Genomic DNA, 13,615 nt, shown 5'->3' on the forward strand with positions numbered 1-13,615 from the left:
GTGGGGGCATGAAGTTCAAGACGCCAGGGTGGAAGGTTAAAGGAGGGGATGAGCTTGGGTGGGGGGTGGGGGAGTGGTTCCCTCTGATGGGCACAGGGGACCCATTAAACAGGCCCCCCCTCCCTGGCTTCTCACCAGCTTACACAGTTAAAGCTGCCGGGCTTCTCATATGGCATGGGCCTCACCCTGCTGTTGATAAAATACCAGCACTGGTGGGTAGAGGCCCTTAAGTGGCCATTAACTGGCCAATTAAGGGCCTCAGTGGGCCCAAGGATGGGCTCGTTACCTTATTCCTCCCTTGCCTTCCTGTAAAATTTCAGACAGGTCAGGGGTGGTTGGCTCAGTGTGTGAAGGCCAGCTGATGGATTTTATGTGCCCCCCCCCCCACCTTCACCTTCAAAACCACCAAAGCAGGAGCATAAAAACAGCCTATTTACTCTGTTTTTCTCTCTCCCAAGATATTGCCAGACCTGCTGAATATTTCCAGCATTTTTTGTTTTTATTTCGAAATTCCAACACCTGCAGTATTCTGCTTTTGCATTTAAACTCATACGTTGGCCTCTTCCTGCAATGGAATAATTCAACATTAAATTAAATTATTATTTCAGGTCAGTCCAAGTTGCAAGAAGAAACTTCCATAGATTCAAGACACAACACCTAAGAGGGGTGAGTTTAACCCTGTCCGCCTGGCAGGAATAGTAAAGGCAGATGGTCAAAATGGCTGCAGAATACTTTTTGGGGAGAATTTTTTCCCCGTCAGGGGGGCTGTGTGCGAGCGGGCGTGGGTGGGCGCACAGCCGATTGGCACCCCTGATTGGCTGGGCACCGCCATTTTACGTGGGCCGGCCAATTAAGGCCCGCCGGCGTGACGTGCGCCTGGAAGCGCAGAGCGCTCCCTGTGCGGGCGAGGTGGGGGTGGGGTTGCCTGAGTCGGGACTGCACTCTCCCTGAGGTAAAGAGCTGCCTCAGGGAGAATAGTTAAACCTCTGAAAATTTTAATGAAGAAAAAAAAATTTAAGATATGTCCCCTCATGTGAAAGTGTCACATGAGCGGGGACATGTCGATGAACGTTATTAAAATTTTCATAAAACTTTAAATACCTTCATAAAACCTCATTCTACCCGTGGACGAGGTTCCGCGATAAATGTGAAGGTCACCTGGGCTCTTTGCCTGCCCGCCATCCTTAAGGTTGGATGGGCAGCTCCTTTAAGTGTTTTAATTGATATGTGAATGGTCTTAATAGGCCTTTGACAGTCAGGAGGGCGCGCAGCCAACTCGGGTGCGCGCCCGCTGAACTGAAAACCTGAATGATGTGCGGTGACGTTGGGGATGCACGCCCGATGTCACTATGCGTCGTTTTACGTGTCAGCGCACGGGCCCTGCCCCAGCTCACCGACCCGAAAATTCTGGCCATAGTTCCATTGCCGCTGCTTTCCCATTGATGCCATTTTAATCCACGATAGGCAGGTGGAGACCTCATTAATATATGCAAATTGGAATCCTATTAGGCCATTAGGATATCATTTTAATTTGAAATCATGGAAGTTCCAACCAATGTCCAACCCATCTTTAAAACGTCACATCATTGATCTCAGTGCCACTGAAGTAGTGTTTAAAGGGGCTCTCAGCTACAGATAATTGACTCACCGAATCTGTCCACCATTGTGCTGTCTGGATTGCTAAGAGTGTTTCCAGTTTCCAAGTTGCTTCATTCTCACTTTTTTGCCTTACTTACCTTCAGTTAACTTGGGTGCTATTTTAATCAGTTGCATTCTGAGGGTGGAACAGCTGCAGGAATAGGGGCAGCAGCTGGTCCTACCACATAAACTTCCTAGAATTTACAGCACAGAAACAGAAAATTTAATCCAGCCAGTCCATGCTGGTATTTATGCTCCATTCTAGCCTCCTCAGATCCTTCCTCACCTATCACCACACCCTTTATTTCCTTCTCCCTCCAATGCTGATCCAGATTCCCCTTAAATGAATCTGTAATATTTGCCTTAATTAATCCATGTGGTTGCAAGCTCCAGACTTTCATCAATCTCTGGGTAAAGAGGCTTCTTCTGAATTCCCTATTTGATTTTCTGCTGAATTTCTTGTAAAAATGGCCTCAAGTTTTGCTCTTCTCCACAAATGAAAACATTCTCCTCATATCTACTCCATCATCTGTCATGATTTTAAAGATCTTTATTGGATCACCTCTCAGCCGTCACTTTCGAGAGAAAACAACTTCATCGTATTCATCCTTTCCTGATAGACATAATCTTGCAATTTGGTATCATCATTGAAAATAGTTTTTCACCCTTTCCATGGAGATGCTTTATATAATTTGGGAACCAGAACTGTACATTGTGCCCCAAGTTTGGCCTGATCAAGTTTTGATACAAGTTTAGCAAAACCTCTCCACTTTTCAATTCTACCGCTCCAGAAATAGCTCCTTGAATTTCTTTATGGCCTTATTGAACTGTGACCAGTCCTAGGTCTCTGGGTTACCGGTCTAGTAACAATACCACTACGCCATCACCTCCCCTTCTTAATGACCTCTTGTAATTTGTTGCAGTCCTCCTCAGTGTTGATTTGCCTTCCAAATGAGTGTCCTCCACAGGCTTCAAAATTGTGTTTTTGACTCCAAAGCCTAAATTGTTAATATAAATTGTGAACAACAATGGTTCCAGCACTGAACCTTGGGGGACACCATTTTCTATCTTCTGCCTCTCTGAGAAGTTATCCTTCACCCATTCCTCTCTGCTTTTTGTCTTGTAGCTAGTTCGCCCTCCCTTTTGCTTTTTGTCCCCAGATTCCATATACTCTTACCATATTCATCAGTCCATTATGTGGCAGCTTAGCAATGGCCTTTTCGAAATCTTGGTGTATTACATCTATCGCCTTACCCTTGCCTTCTTTCTCTCTTAGCTCTTGAAAAAATTCAATGCGGTTGGTCAAGCAAGACTTTCCTTTTTGAAATCAATGTTGACTATTCATGATTTTTGGTTTCTAAATGTATTTCAATGTTCTCCTTTAGTGATATGCCATTATTTTATTTACCATCAATGCTAAGCTGACTGACATGTAGCCCCCTGGACATGTTTTATCTGCCTTCTTAAATGTTTACATAATATTAGCCTGCCACCTTCCTCTGACATTACACGTTTTTCTAACAAATGATTAAGTATGTGTAATAGTGCCTCTGCCATCTCTTCACTAGATTATTTTAAAACGTACTAGCAAACCATTCGGACTTTGAGTCCTTGAGTTTGAGTGGTTTGTTTAATATTTCCTCTCTTATTATTTTAAATGTAGTTATATCATTTCTAGTCTCATCTTCTGATGTCATGTAAACCTGATCTGTCTCCCTGTTCAATACTGAATCAAAATAATTATTTAATATTCCTGCCATTTCATTTTTGCTGCCTAAGTGGTCCAATTTCTATCCCATCCCAAGTTTCTTTGATTTATTTATGTGCCTGTAGACTATTTTAGCATTTTGTTTTAAGTTCTTTGATAATTTAATTTCACTATTCCTCATTATCTTACAAATTTTGTTGACTTTACACTTTTGCTCTTCATTACAACATGGCAGATGAGGGGGAATTGCTCATACAAAGGGTGGAATTTTCCAGTCTCACCCATGGCAGGTTTAATGGCGGGGGAGCACAATACGGTGGGAGCTGAAAAATTGGTTCCCTGCTGGCGTAAAATGGCGGAGGGGTTGTCCCCTCCCATCCACCATGGCAGGTTCACTATTCTCTCCAGAGGCCAGCGTGAAACCGATTCGCATCCCATTCAAGGGATGAAGGCCTGACCTGAATTTCCCCTCCAACACTCGATTGTCATCACCACCAGTGGGAAATCACACCAGTCCAGAACACGTCTGGACCAACATGGCATGTACATATCGGCACCTAGCTGAAGAAGGCCTGGAGCAGCCCCTGGAGCTTGGGATGGAGGCCTCCAGCGACCAACGACCCTGGAACATGCAGCAGTGGGTGGGGGGGGGAGCATCTACCAGGTAGATCTTCGAGCTTCAGAACCTTCCAGGAGGTCCATCTTCCATCTTTCAATGGCGGGTCAGTTATGTCCGAATGCCTTTTAAAAAAGGCACCCGGATATGATGGAAGAGTGCAAGCCATCCAGCCTGTCCCGCCGCGCGATAAGTCAAGAAGCCCCCAACTGCATAATTAATGAGGTCAGGGTCATGCAATATGGTGTGAATTCCCAGTGGCCTCCATGGCGGGAAACACTCCCGTCCCCGCCCCGCCACAGGACTTGGTCCTGGAATGGAAGATTCCACCCAAGTCCTTACCCAGCTCACAGGGTTTATGAAATGTGCCACTTTTCTGCATATAATTGAACAGAAGTACACCTGAAGGCAGTACTTTACCAGTTAGGATTCCAAAACCTGCAACTAGATGGCCATTCTTTTTCTGTTACTGTCAAGGTCACCACTGCCCTTAACATTTTTGCCTCAGGCTCCCCCCACCAAGACTTTTAATTGGCTACACACATGTTGATACCAGGTCACCAGAGCAACAACCAACATTTCCCAACAGGAGGAACACTACTCCATTAATTTCCAGCTAGTCATCCATCACAGAAGCAGGGCCAAGGAAGTTTGCACAAGGTACCCAGATAGTTGTCACAATGCATTTCTCATGAGTCACACAACCATGACTCCAGTTCAACCTTCCATCAATATGACAGGATGCCTGCTGGGGAACCAGGGATGCATTCTACATGCCTGGCTCATGGCACCTTTCCACAATCCCATCTAACCTGACCAAGGTAGGCGTCATGAAAGCTAGGGGACCACCAACATATTTAATGAGCGTTCCATCGGGATACTGAAGCAGAGATTCAGGTGTCTGGAAAGGTCTGAGACTCCGTACAACATGTCCCGCAAAGAGGACCTTGCGTTATAGTTGCGTTTTGCATCCTGCACAGCCTTGTCATACAGATAGTCCCGCATTAAGAGGAACCAGGCTGAAGCAACAGACCTAATTGGATGAGAAAGCCTAGAGTAAAGTCAGGAAAACAGCAGAAACAGGAGAACCACTACAACAGCTTGCAGCAGGAAATGCCAGAGATGAGTTAATTGCTCAGTGATTCTCAAGATTTATTCATTTCCCCAGCTTAAAAACATACACAAAGCCTTTCTGCATTAACTGCCCTTGTTACATCCTTCAGCACTCTTTTAGTCCTGCATTAAAAGAACATGGGAACCATTCAGTCAACCTCCAGATCAATGATATAGCAACAATGCAGTTTGGAACTGGTTAAAGTCCCACCCTAGAGAATTGAGCACATCAGTGCTGGCATTCCAGTGCAGTATTGAGGGAGTGCTGCACTGTTGGAATGGTGTCTTTTGGATGAGATGTTGAACAAAAGCCCCATCTACCTTCTTAGTAAATCCCATGGTATTACTTCTCCCTGGTGTCCTGGCCAATGTTTATCCCTCAATCAAAAACAGATGATCTGACCATTAACACACTATTGTTTCTGGGGCCGTGCTATTTGCAAATTGGCTCCATGTTTCCTAAGTAAAAACATCTTAACTGTTAAGTGCTTTGAGGGAAAGGGGGTCCCGAGGTTGCAAAAGGTGCTATGTAAATGCATTTCTTTCTTTTTTTTCTAGAGCTGACTCAGAAACTGCTATAAAATCACATTGCAGATTAAAGTGCCAAATGTGATAAACGTGTTGAATTTAATTCCTAACACAATAATTGCCCTCCATTTATCTCTTACCAAATGTCAATCTATGGTGCCTTTCTAACAATAAGGTTTTCTAACTTATTACTCCTACAAGGTGGCATCAAAAAAGTTGACGAAATGCTGCTGTTGCTCATATTTGAACAATTGACCTGCTCATAGATCGTGACTTCTGGGTGCTGAGCCCTTTGAGGAACTTGGTTTAGACTGTTGCACCTTGACTGTGTGACTGTGCAGGAGCAACCCGACTCAATTGCCCACCTGGCTGAGGCGGCAGTGGGCGGTTGTGGGTGGGGGGTGGGGGGGGGGAGCGGTGTGTGTGGGGCGGGGGGTTAGTATGGCTAAGGAAGCAAACATGTTGACATCCTGAGAGAGGGTAATGTTAAACACTCCCATCACTTACTGCCAGACCATGGTTCATCACTCCCACTGAGCAGACGGCAGAAAACAAGTGACTCATTGAAATTCCCCATCTATTCAGGCCACCAATGTGTCCAAAGTGAATGCCTGTTTATCAAAAGTGGAGCTCAGAGCTTTTACGGCAGCTATTTGAAAGCTGATCAAAACCGCAAAGGTTGATAACACTGACTCTCTTAAGGCCTGGCTGCAGCATCTCTAGAGTTGATCACACTTGCCAAGATAAACTGCAGATAAAGGTGCCCTGCAAGATGACAAGATGCAGGTTGGAAGTGGACTCCTCCATACTTTCACCCTTACTGCTAGCATCCCTTGGCAAGATTTTCAATAACTGGTAAAACTGTTTGTGAGAAGTAAACAGTTTTCTCTTTATGGCTTGGCCAGTGAAGTTCTCATGTCACTTGTGCTCAACAGAGCTAAGAGGGGACTTTACTCTCCAGTGAGCTACCTCCTGGGCTACAATAAGCATCTGCTTCTGGATATTTCAGCTGCTCATTATCTAACTTGTGCAGAGTGCCAATGTCTGTGCTGGTTCACTGGAGGGGTGGAACACATGACAATGTATCCTCAAGGGGATGGTGCTCTTCCAAGATGTTTGAGATTCTGGGAAGGAGCCAGAGAAGGAGTCAGGATGGTATTGAAATGGTGGATGTTAACAAATGACTGCCTTTAGAATGAGGCTTGAAGCTGTGAAGCATATTGAATATTTGCTCAGGTAAATGCAAGGATACAAGTAACATGCGGACATCCTATTTGAATGGTACCAGTTTTGCCTTCCCTGATGCTCATGGTTTTGTCTGGGCCAGTAATCTCCAATATTTCCTGCTCTACTGGGTGACAGCTACAATGGGAGGTACACCTCCCCTTAGGTCTCTTCCTGGCTTTATGTGCTATTTCAGAGTGGATGAGAGTTAGCGAATGGCTCTTGGTGAGATGAGTGGAGATGTATGAGGCTTGTGCATAAAGCTCTTGTGGTGAGAGGTGTAGAAGAAAAAAGGTAGACTGTGGAAGGAGAGGTGATGAGTGGAAAACCAAGGGTGTAGAATGTGAAGTGAGGAAGGAGTGCTGGGACAGATGTGTGCAAGCGGTTGGATGTGGAAAGCGAATGGTGTCAGTGTTTAGTGTGAAGAGAACAAAGCAAAATATGAATGTGTTTGTAATGAGAAAGAGACGCTTTTCAGTGGCCCCTTATGATTGTATATTAAAGTGTGTGATGGAGGGAAGCAAATTGTTGAAAATAGTGGGACAGGGAGTTAAAGGAACATTGTCACGTGCTGTTCAGTCAGATGGAGAGAGGAAGAGTTGTTGCTGATCTTATGAGTTGCTTGAACCTTTTCCTATGCAGCAGTCAGCTCTGGGGCTTGATGCGGCCAGCACTGAATTGTCAGCCATTTTTGTTCAAGCCTATTAATGCAGGCACGCTCTTGTAGGAGGTGACTGTGAACTTCTCCACCAGGGTAACATCAGAAAACCTGAAGGCAGCTTTGCACTTTACTCTCTGCCTTGATCCTTCTTCTAGCAATGCAATAAGTAAATTGAGCTGAAGGAAACTCTACCTCGTTTTAAGAGGTATGCTCCTGCTTCAAACAGGCCTCTGGAGACCAGCTGCAAATTGTGCAGGGGAAATTGTGTGCCACCCTTTGCCTAATGCAATCAGATGGGTAGCACACAAAATTAAAGTCCCAGGCCTAATACTGGTGACAGTGTGGGGCTTCCTGCTTGTGCTGCCACCCCACCCCATGAACACCCTCCCTCCACCCCACTCCCACAGCCTATCCTACCCTAGGTTAAAATTGGGGCCAAAATGTTAATGAAATATTTGTCAATTGTGTTATGGTTATCAATTCTAGGATCAGTAGATCATGCAATCCTGACCAATTTAACATTCCAAAATCATAGGATTCACTGTTAAAAATTTCTGGAATTTCTGGATTGTGCAATGCGTGTGACTGAAGTTCACCAAACCAAAAACAATGATGTTGATTCCGTTGTAAGATGTTGTGTGTGTGTGTAGTTTGGTAGGTCACATGAAGAATTCCTAAGTCTTGTATTGTTTAATAGTTATGTGTTTATTAACTACTAGTAACTATATACATAAGCACAGTATAAGGTCTAAGCTGGGAGCTGTCTTCATGTTTGCCTCAACACATGCCTCTGTCCAGTCCTTGACTGCTCTCTAGACTCAGGTCATGTGTCTCTTTACATCACAGTGTGGGCAGTACTGTACCCAGTCCCACATTAACCCTTTCTATGCCAGACCCTTATATCACAGGTTCCACATTCTGTAGCATTTTGGACTACCTTGCCATTCAGGGCATTTTTTTCCTCATTTGACTTTCAAAAAACTTTGCAAAACAGAGATTCATTTTATCAAAGTCTGTCTGTGCTATAAACAATAGCGATAGATTATGACCAGACGGTGAGATTTTGTGGGATGAGTGATAGGCTGGCTAATGAGGGAAAAATGAATTATAGACAAATGAATTTTAAGATGTAACACACAACAGATGAACATAAATTTCTACAGGCTGAGTGGAAACCTTTGGAGCTTTAAATTGATTAAAGCTTTGTTGCTGTTTGCCAGCTGAATAACATGTTGAAGTACTGGCAATGAAGCTGAAATCATATTGTCTTCAACTGTAGTATGAAATTGTGTGCAATAACATTGCTGTTTACTGTATGACAGTAAAAGTTGGAAGTATAATGATATCTATGGTTCATATTGCAATCCCATTTGAAGTGCTGATTGTACTGCACGAGAACAGTAGCAAGCCTAGCAGCTGAATTTTCATGCAGATGGAGAGGATCCCTGTCTGCACTCTGAACGAACATGCTGGTCAGAGGCCCGAATCTGGAAGTCCCGCCCCTGAACTTGGCCTCTGCCATTTTTGCGGGGCAGAGAGGAATGGGGGTGGGTTCTAAGTTGCACATTTGTGGTTCATGGAGGCAGCTACACGTATAAATCAGCAGCTACCTCCACTCATGTGATTTTAGTGAGATAGGTGTCAGAAACCCAAAGACCTAAATTTTCTGGTCCTGCCTGGTGGGCGGGACAGAAAATTTAACAAACCAGTAATAGGTCTGTAGACCTCGGGCACACATACAACTACTTTGTTCAACATGGGAAACTTTTGAGAAACACCTTTAAAGCATCTGTGATACTATCAAAGAACTGTTAAAACTGTCAATGAACTGTCACAACTGTCAAACAGCTATCAAAGAACTGTCAAAACTCATTGCATCTGTCAAAGCTGTCAAGTGATTTAGCTTTGCTGAGCTTTAAATTAAAAAGAAAATGTTAAATAGAATTTAAAGAAAATCAGTGGCTGCTATTTCACTCTGTCTGTTGACATAACCCTGAGGGTTATCATTATAGGATTTTGGCTGCATAATTTCACAACCTAACTTTATCACAGCAGGGTATCTGTTAACTGAACAGTTTGATTGACATCTCCAAATGGTTATAAAATAGAAAAGTTTGTTTTCATAAGAGATTACACATTTAAATGAAATTTTGTTTTCATAAGAGATTAACTGAAGGAATTTCAATGTATTGAATGTTACATATTGTAATGTTACAAGAGAGCTTTTATAAATAGTGACACTATCAATAGAAGCATAACGTTATTTTATGTCAGTTTGGCCCCTGAAGTTTGCCCATGGTGGACACTGTGTGAGTTCACATGGAGGATTTAAGGGCAAAAGGTGGTTGGTGGGGTGCATGGGTTGGCATGAGTTAGCAATGAGTTGGCAAAGGGGCTATAAAGAGTCATAGGGATGTGGAAAAGAGGGAGGACATAGGGAGTATGAAGGGGCTTAAGGGATGGTGGTGGGGCATGAGGGAGTATGGAGGGTATACGTTGTCTTGGATGGGGCATGGAGAGTGTGCAGGGGGATGGTGAGGGGGTGTGAGGGGTGAGGGTTGTTTTTTGTTTTGATCATTCTTGTAATACCTTCAACACAGTGTCGCTGCACAGGGGCTGATCTTCCGCCCAGCCCGTCTCTGCATCCGGCAGCCCCTGCCCGCTACCATCCACCACCTCCAACCCCACCATCCCCGGAACGAAAAATCAACCTTCCGGGCCTCTTTATCCCAGGTTGGGTTTGCGGAGGCGGGAAATATCCTGTCTCCGCACTCCCGACTTAAAAGCAAAAATCCAGGCCCAAATCTGCAGTAGGCACCCTGCTAAGTGAGCTGTCAAAATACCTTCAAGGCCTGATTGACATCATATATTAATGAGGCCTGCACATAGATCGGGCAGGTTCTTAAAACAAGGCCCAGTTAAGATTTTAGTAGATGGAAATTGAGTGGGAATGGACTGTTAAGTCTTTGGATATAAAACTGGGACAGTTAAAATTCACCCCTTCCCGCCATATGATGAACTTTCATTGGATTGGTTCATGGTTGTGCTTGGCAAAGTGCTGCACTGGTTTGCTATTGCCTTCTGCAGTATGGCTGATAAGGAAACTCTCCCACTCTTACAATCTGCCATCAGGCAAATTGACAGAATTTACAGGCTGATAATCAACCTGTTTGGACACACTAGGAATTCACTTTCCATAGCTATCAAGACTTGAAACCAGAGGCTCTGGTCTGGAGGTAGCAACACTACCACTGCACTACAAGACATCCCTTTACCACCCTAGAATTGTTGGGCCAAATGGCCTGTTTCTGTTCTGTTATATCTATTTCCAAACATTTCTTTAGTCAAAAAATTATCCCAGTGCTCTATTGAATTTTCTGACTTTATTGCTTGCCATGAAAACATTTTTGCAGAGATTGGAGCTTTTTCTCCATGTGGCTCTGAGTGGCATTCTGGACCCAGAAGGGAAAAGCAGTCCGGACCAGTACTCTTATTTCCCAGTTTTTACTGGTGTTCCATTTTAAGGTATACAAGACCAGTTTGCACAAGTATTCTTATTTCCCAGTTTTTACTGTTTTTTTTTCCCTTAATAAAATAAATGATAGCATTGCAACTTTTTTTACAATTGACCATAAATCTAACACTGCATCTTATTCAGTAAATTTTCCACTCTGAAGTACAAACTCACCCATGAATAATGCACATCAGAAAATTATATGGGAGCATTCCTTGATCTATTGTATAAATGAAAGTTTATGGTAGAAAATTAAGAACTTCCTGATGTGGTTCTCCAATGTATGCTCGGTGGGCAAAGTTCCAGATATGGTGTGCTGGAATGAAAAAAATTACACTTCTTAAGTTAAAAGGACATTGCAATACTCAAGGTATTTCGCACTCTTCAGGAGTAATTAATTGTGCCATTTGATGTTTATTTTTTCTTCTTTTCCGCCCTGTTATTGTTAAATTTTATGCTCACCAAGTTCAACTTTGTTAATGTTGGAAGGAATATGCTTTGACTTTTAGTATCTAAATTCAGCATCAAAGTTTCAATTATTTGTGCTTCTGGCAAAATCAGTTCCAGGAGTGGCTGGCTGCCAATGCAACCTTAGCCCACAGCACACTGGGCTGACTCTGAAATTTTGCAGAGTTAGGTCATTTCAGTAATTAACAATAATTCCCAACACAGATTTACCTCATCTTACCAGCCAGCCTAATGTTCGTGCAGAAAATCTGGCCAGCAGCTGGCATTTAAAGGGATGTGTGTTTGCTTAAAATTAAGTGTTTGAACATTGGGACAAATGTTACTTCAGTCTTCACAAAGGTTTTAAATAGTTTTTGAAGCATTTGTCATGGATAATACAATCAGCATTTTGACATGGCAGCATTGTGTAGTACCATGAAAGATCATGAGCTTTCCTGTGCATTTAGAAAGATGAAGAGTTGGCAAAGTGCACTGCTTTCTCCCTTTGTGATGCTGCACTGAGTTTACAGTGTAGAACAATCAACATGCTTTGCAAATCCTCCAATATACAAGCCTGGTGGTCATGATACTGGGCCAATAACCCAATGGTGATTAAGCCAAATCCCACCACAAGTTGTGTTGAATTCAATAAATCTTTTGTCATATACTTGTTCAAGAGATGTGGATATCTGGCAAGGGCATCATTCATTGCCCATCCTTAACTGCTGTTGTGAACATGGTGGTGGACTGCCTACTTGAATCACCGGAGTCTGTGTAATGAAGGTACCCTCACAGTGCTGTTAGGAAGGAATTTTAGGACATTGACCAAGCAATGATGAAGTAACAGCTATATGGTTCCAAGTCAGGATTGGCAATATTAGAAATGCAGGTCCCTTTAAGAGTAAACCAAGACAAGTTTCAGAGTGAATTGAGAGGAGGTGATGCTCATTGAACCCTGTACTTAAGAGCTAAGTTTTTCCCTAGTAGGGAGTTTTGCTTCTGGACAGGGAATGGATCCAGAAGGGAAGAGTGGAAACTGGTAATTGTACTGAACTATATTTTAACAATGAAACAGTTGTGATCCATGGAATGTCTTCTGTTTCCTGATTCAATAAATAGATATCCACCCATTAAACAAGGATGATGTGTAACTTGAAAAAGAATTTTCAAGCAATGGTATTCCCATGTACCTGCCCTTTTGGATGGTAGAGGTTGTGGGTTTGGGAGGTGTTGTCAAAGAAGCTTTGGAGAGTCGCTGCAGTGCATCATGTAAGAGGTACAGGACCAGCCACGGCTCACCAGTGGTGGGGAAAATGAATATTTATAGTGGGTGGATGGGGTGCAGATCAAGTGATGGCTTTTTTTTGGATGATATTAAGCTTCTTGAGTGATGTTGGATCTGCACTCATCCAGGAAAGTGGGGATTATTCCATCAATTCCTGACTCATGTCTTGTTGATGATGGAAAAATTTTGGGAAGTCGGGTGAGTCACTCACCACAGAATACCCTGCCCCTGATCTGCTCCTGTAGCCACAGGAATTTTGTGGCTGGTTCAGTTAAGTTTCTGGTCAATGGTGATCCCAAGGATATGGATGATGGGGGAATCAGTGACGGTAATGCCATAGAATATCAAGGAGAGCTGGTTAGATTCTCTTTTGCCTGGCATCTATGTGGCATGAATATTACTTGCCACTTAACAGCTCAACCCTGGATGTGAGCACAGACTGCTTCATTATCTGAGAAATGAACACTGTAATCATCAGTGAATATCCTGACTTCTGAGTTTATGATGGAGGGAAGTTCACTGATGAAGCAGCTGAAGATGGACACTACCCTGTGGAACTCCTGTTGCAATGTCCTGTGACTGAAATGATTGACCTCCAACAACCACAGGCATCTTCCTTTGTGCTGGATATGAGTTCAGTGAGATTTCCCCTGATTCCTTTTGACTTCAGTTTTAGTCGGGCTCCTTGATGCCGCATTCAATCAAATGCTGCTCTGATGTCAAGAGCAGTCAACTTACCTCTGGAATTCAGCTTTTTTTTCTCTGTTTGTACCAAGGCTGTAATGTAGTATAGAGCTGAGTAATCATGGTGGAAGCTAAACTGGGCATTGGTGGGCAGGTCATTGAGCAAGTGCTGCTTGATAGCACTGTCAGTGACACCT

The sequence above is a fragment of the Carcharodon carcharias genome, chromosome 6, assembly GCF_017639515.1.
Source record: "Carcharodon carcharias isolate sCarCar2 chromosome 6, sCarCar2.pri, whole genome shotgun sequence".
Classification (NCBI taxonomy): Eukaryota; Metazoa; Chordata; class Chondrichthyes; order Lamniformes; family Lamnidae; genus Carcharodon; species Carcharodon carcharias.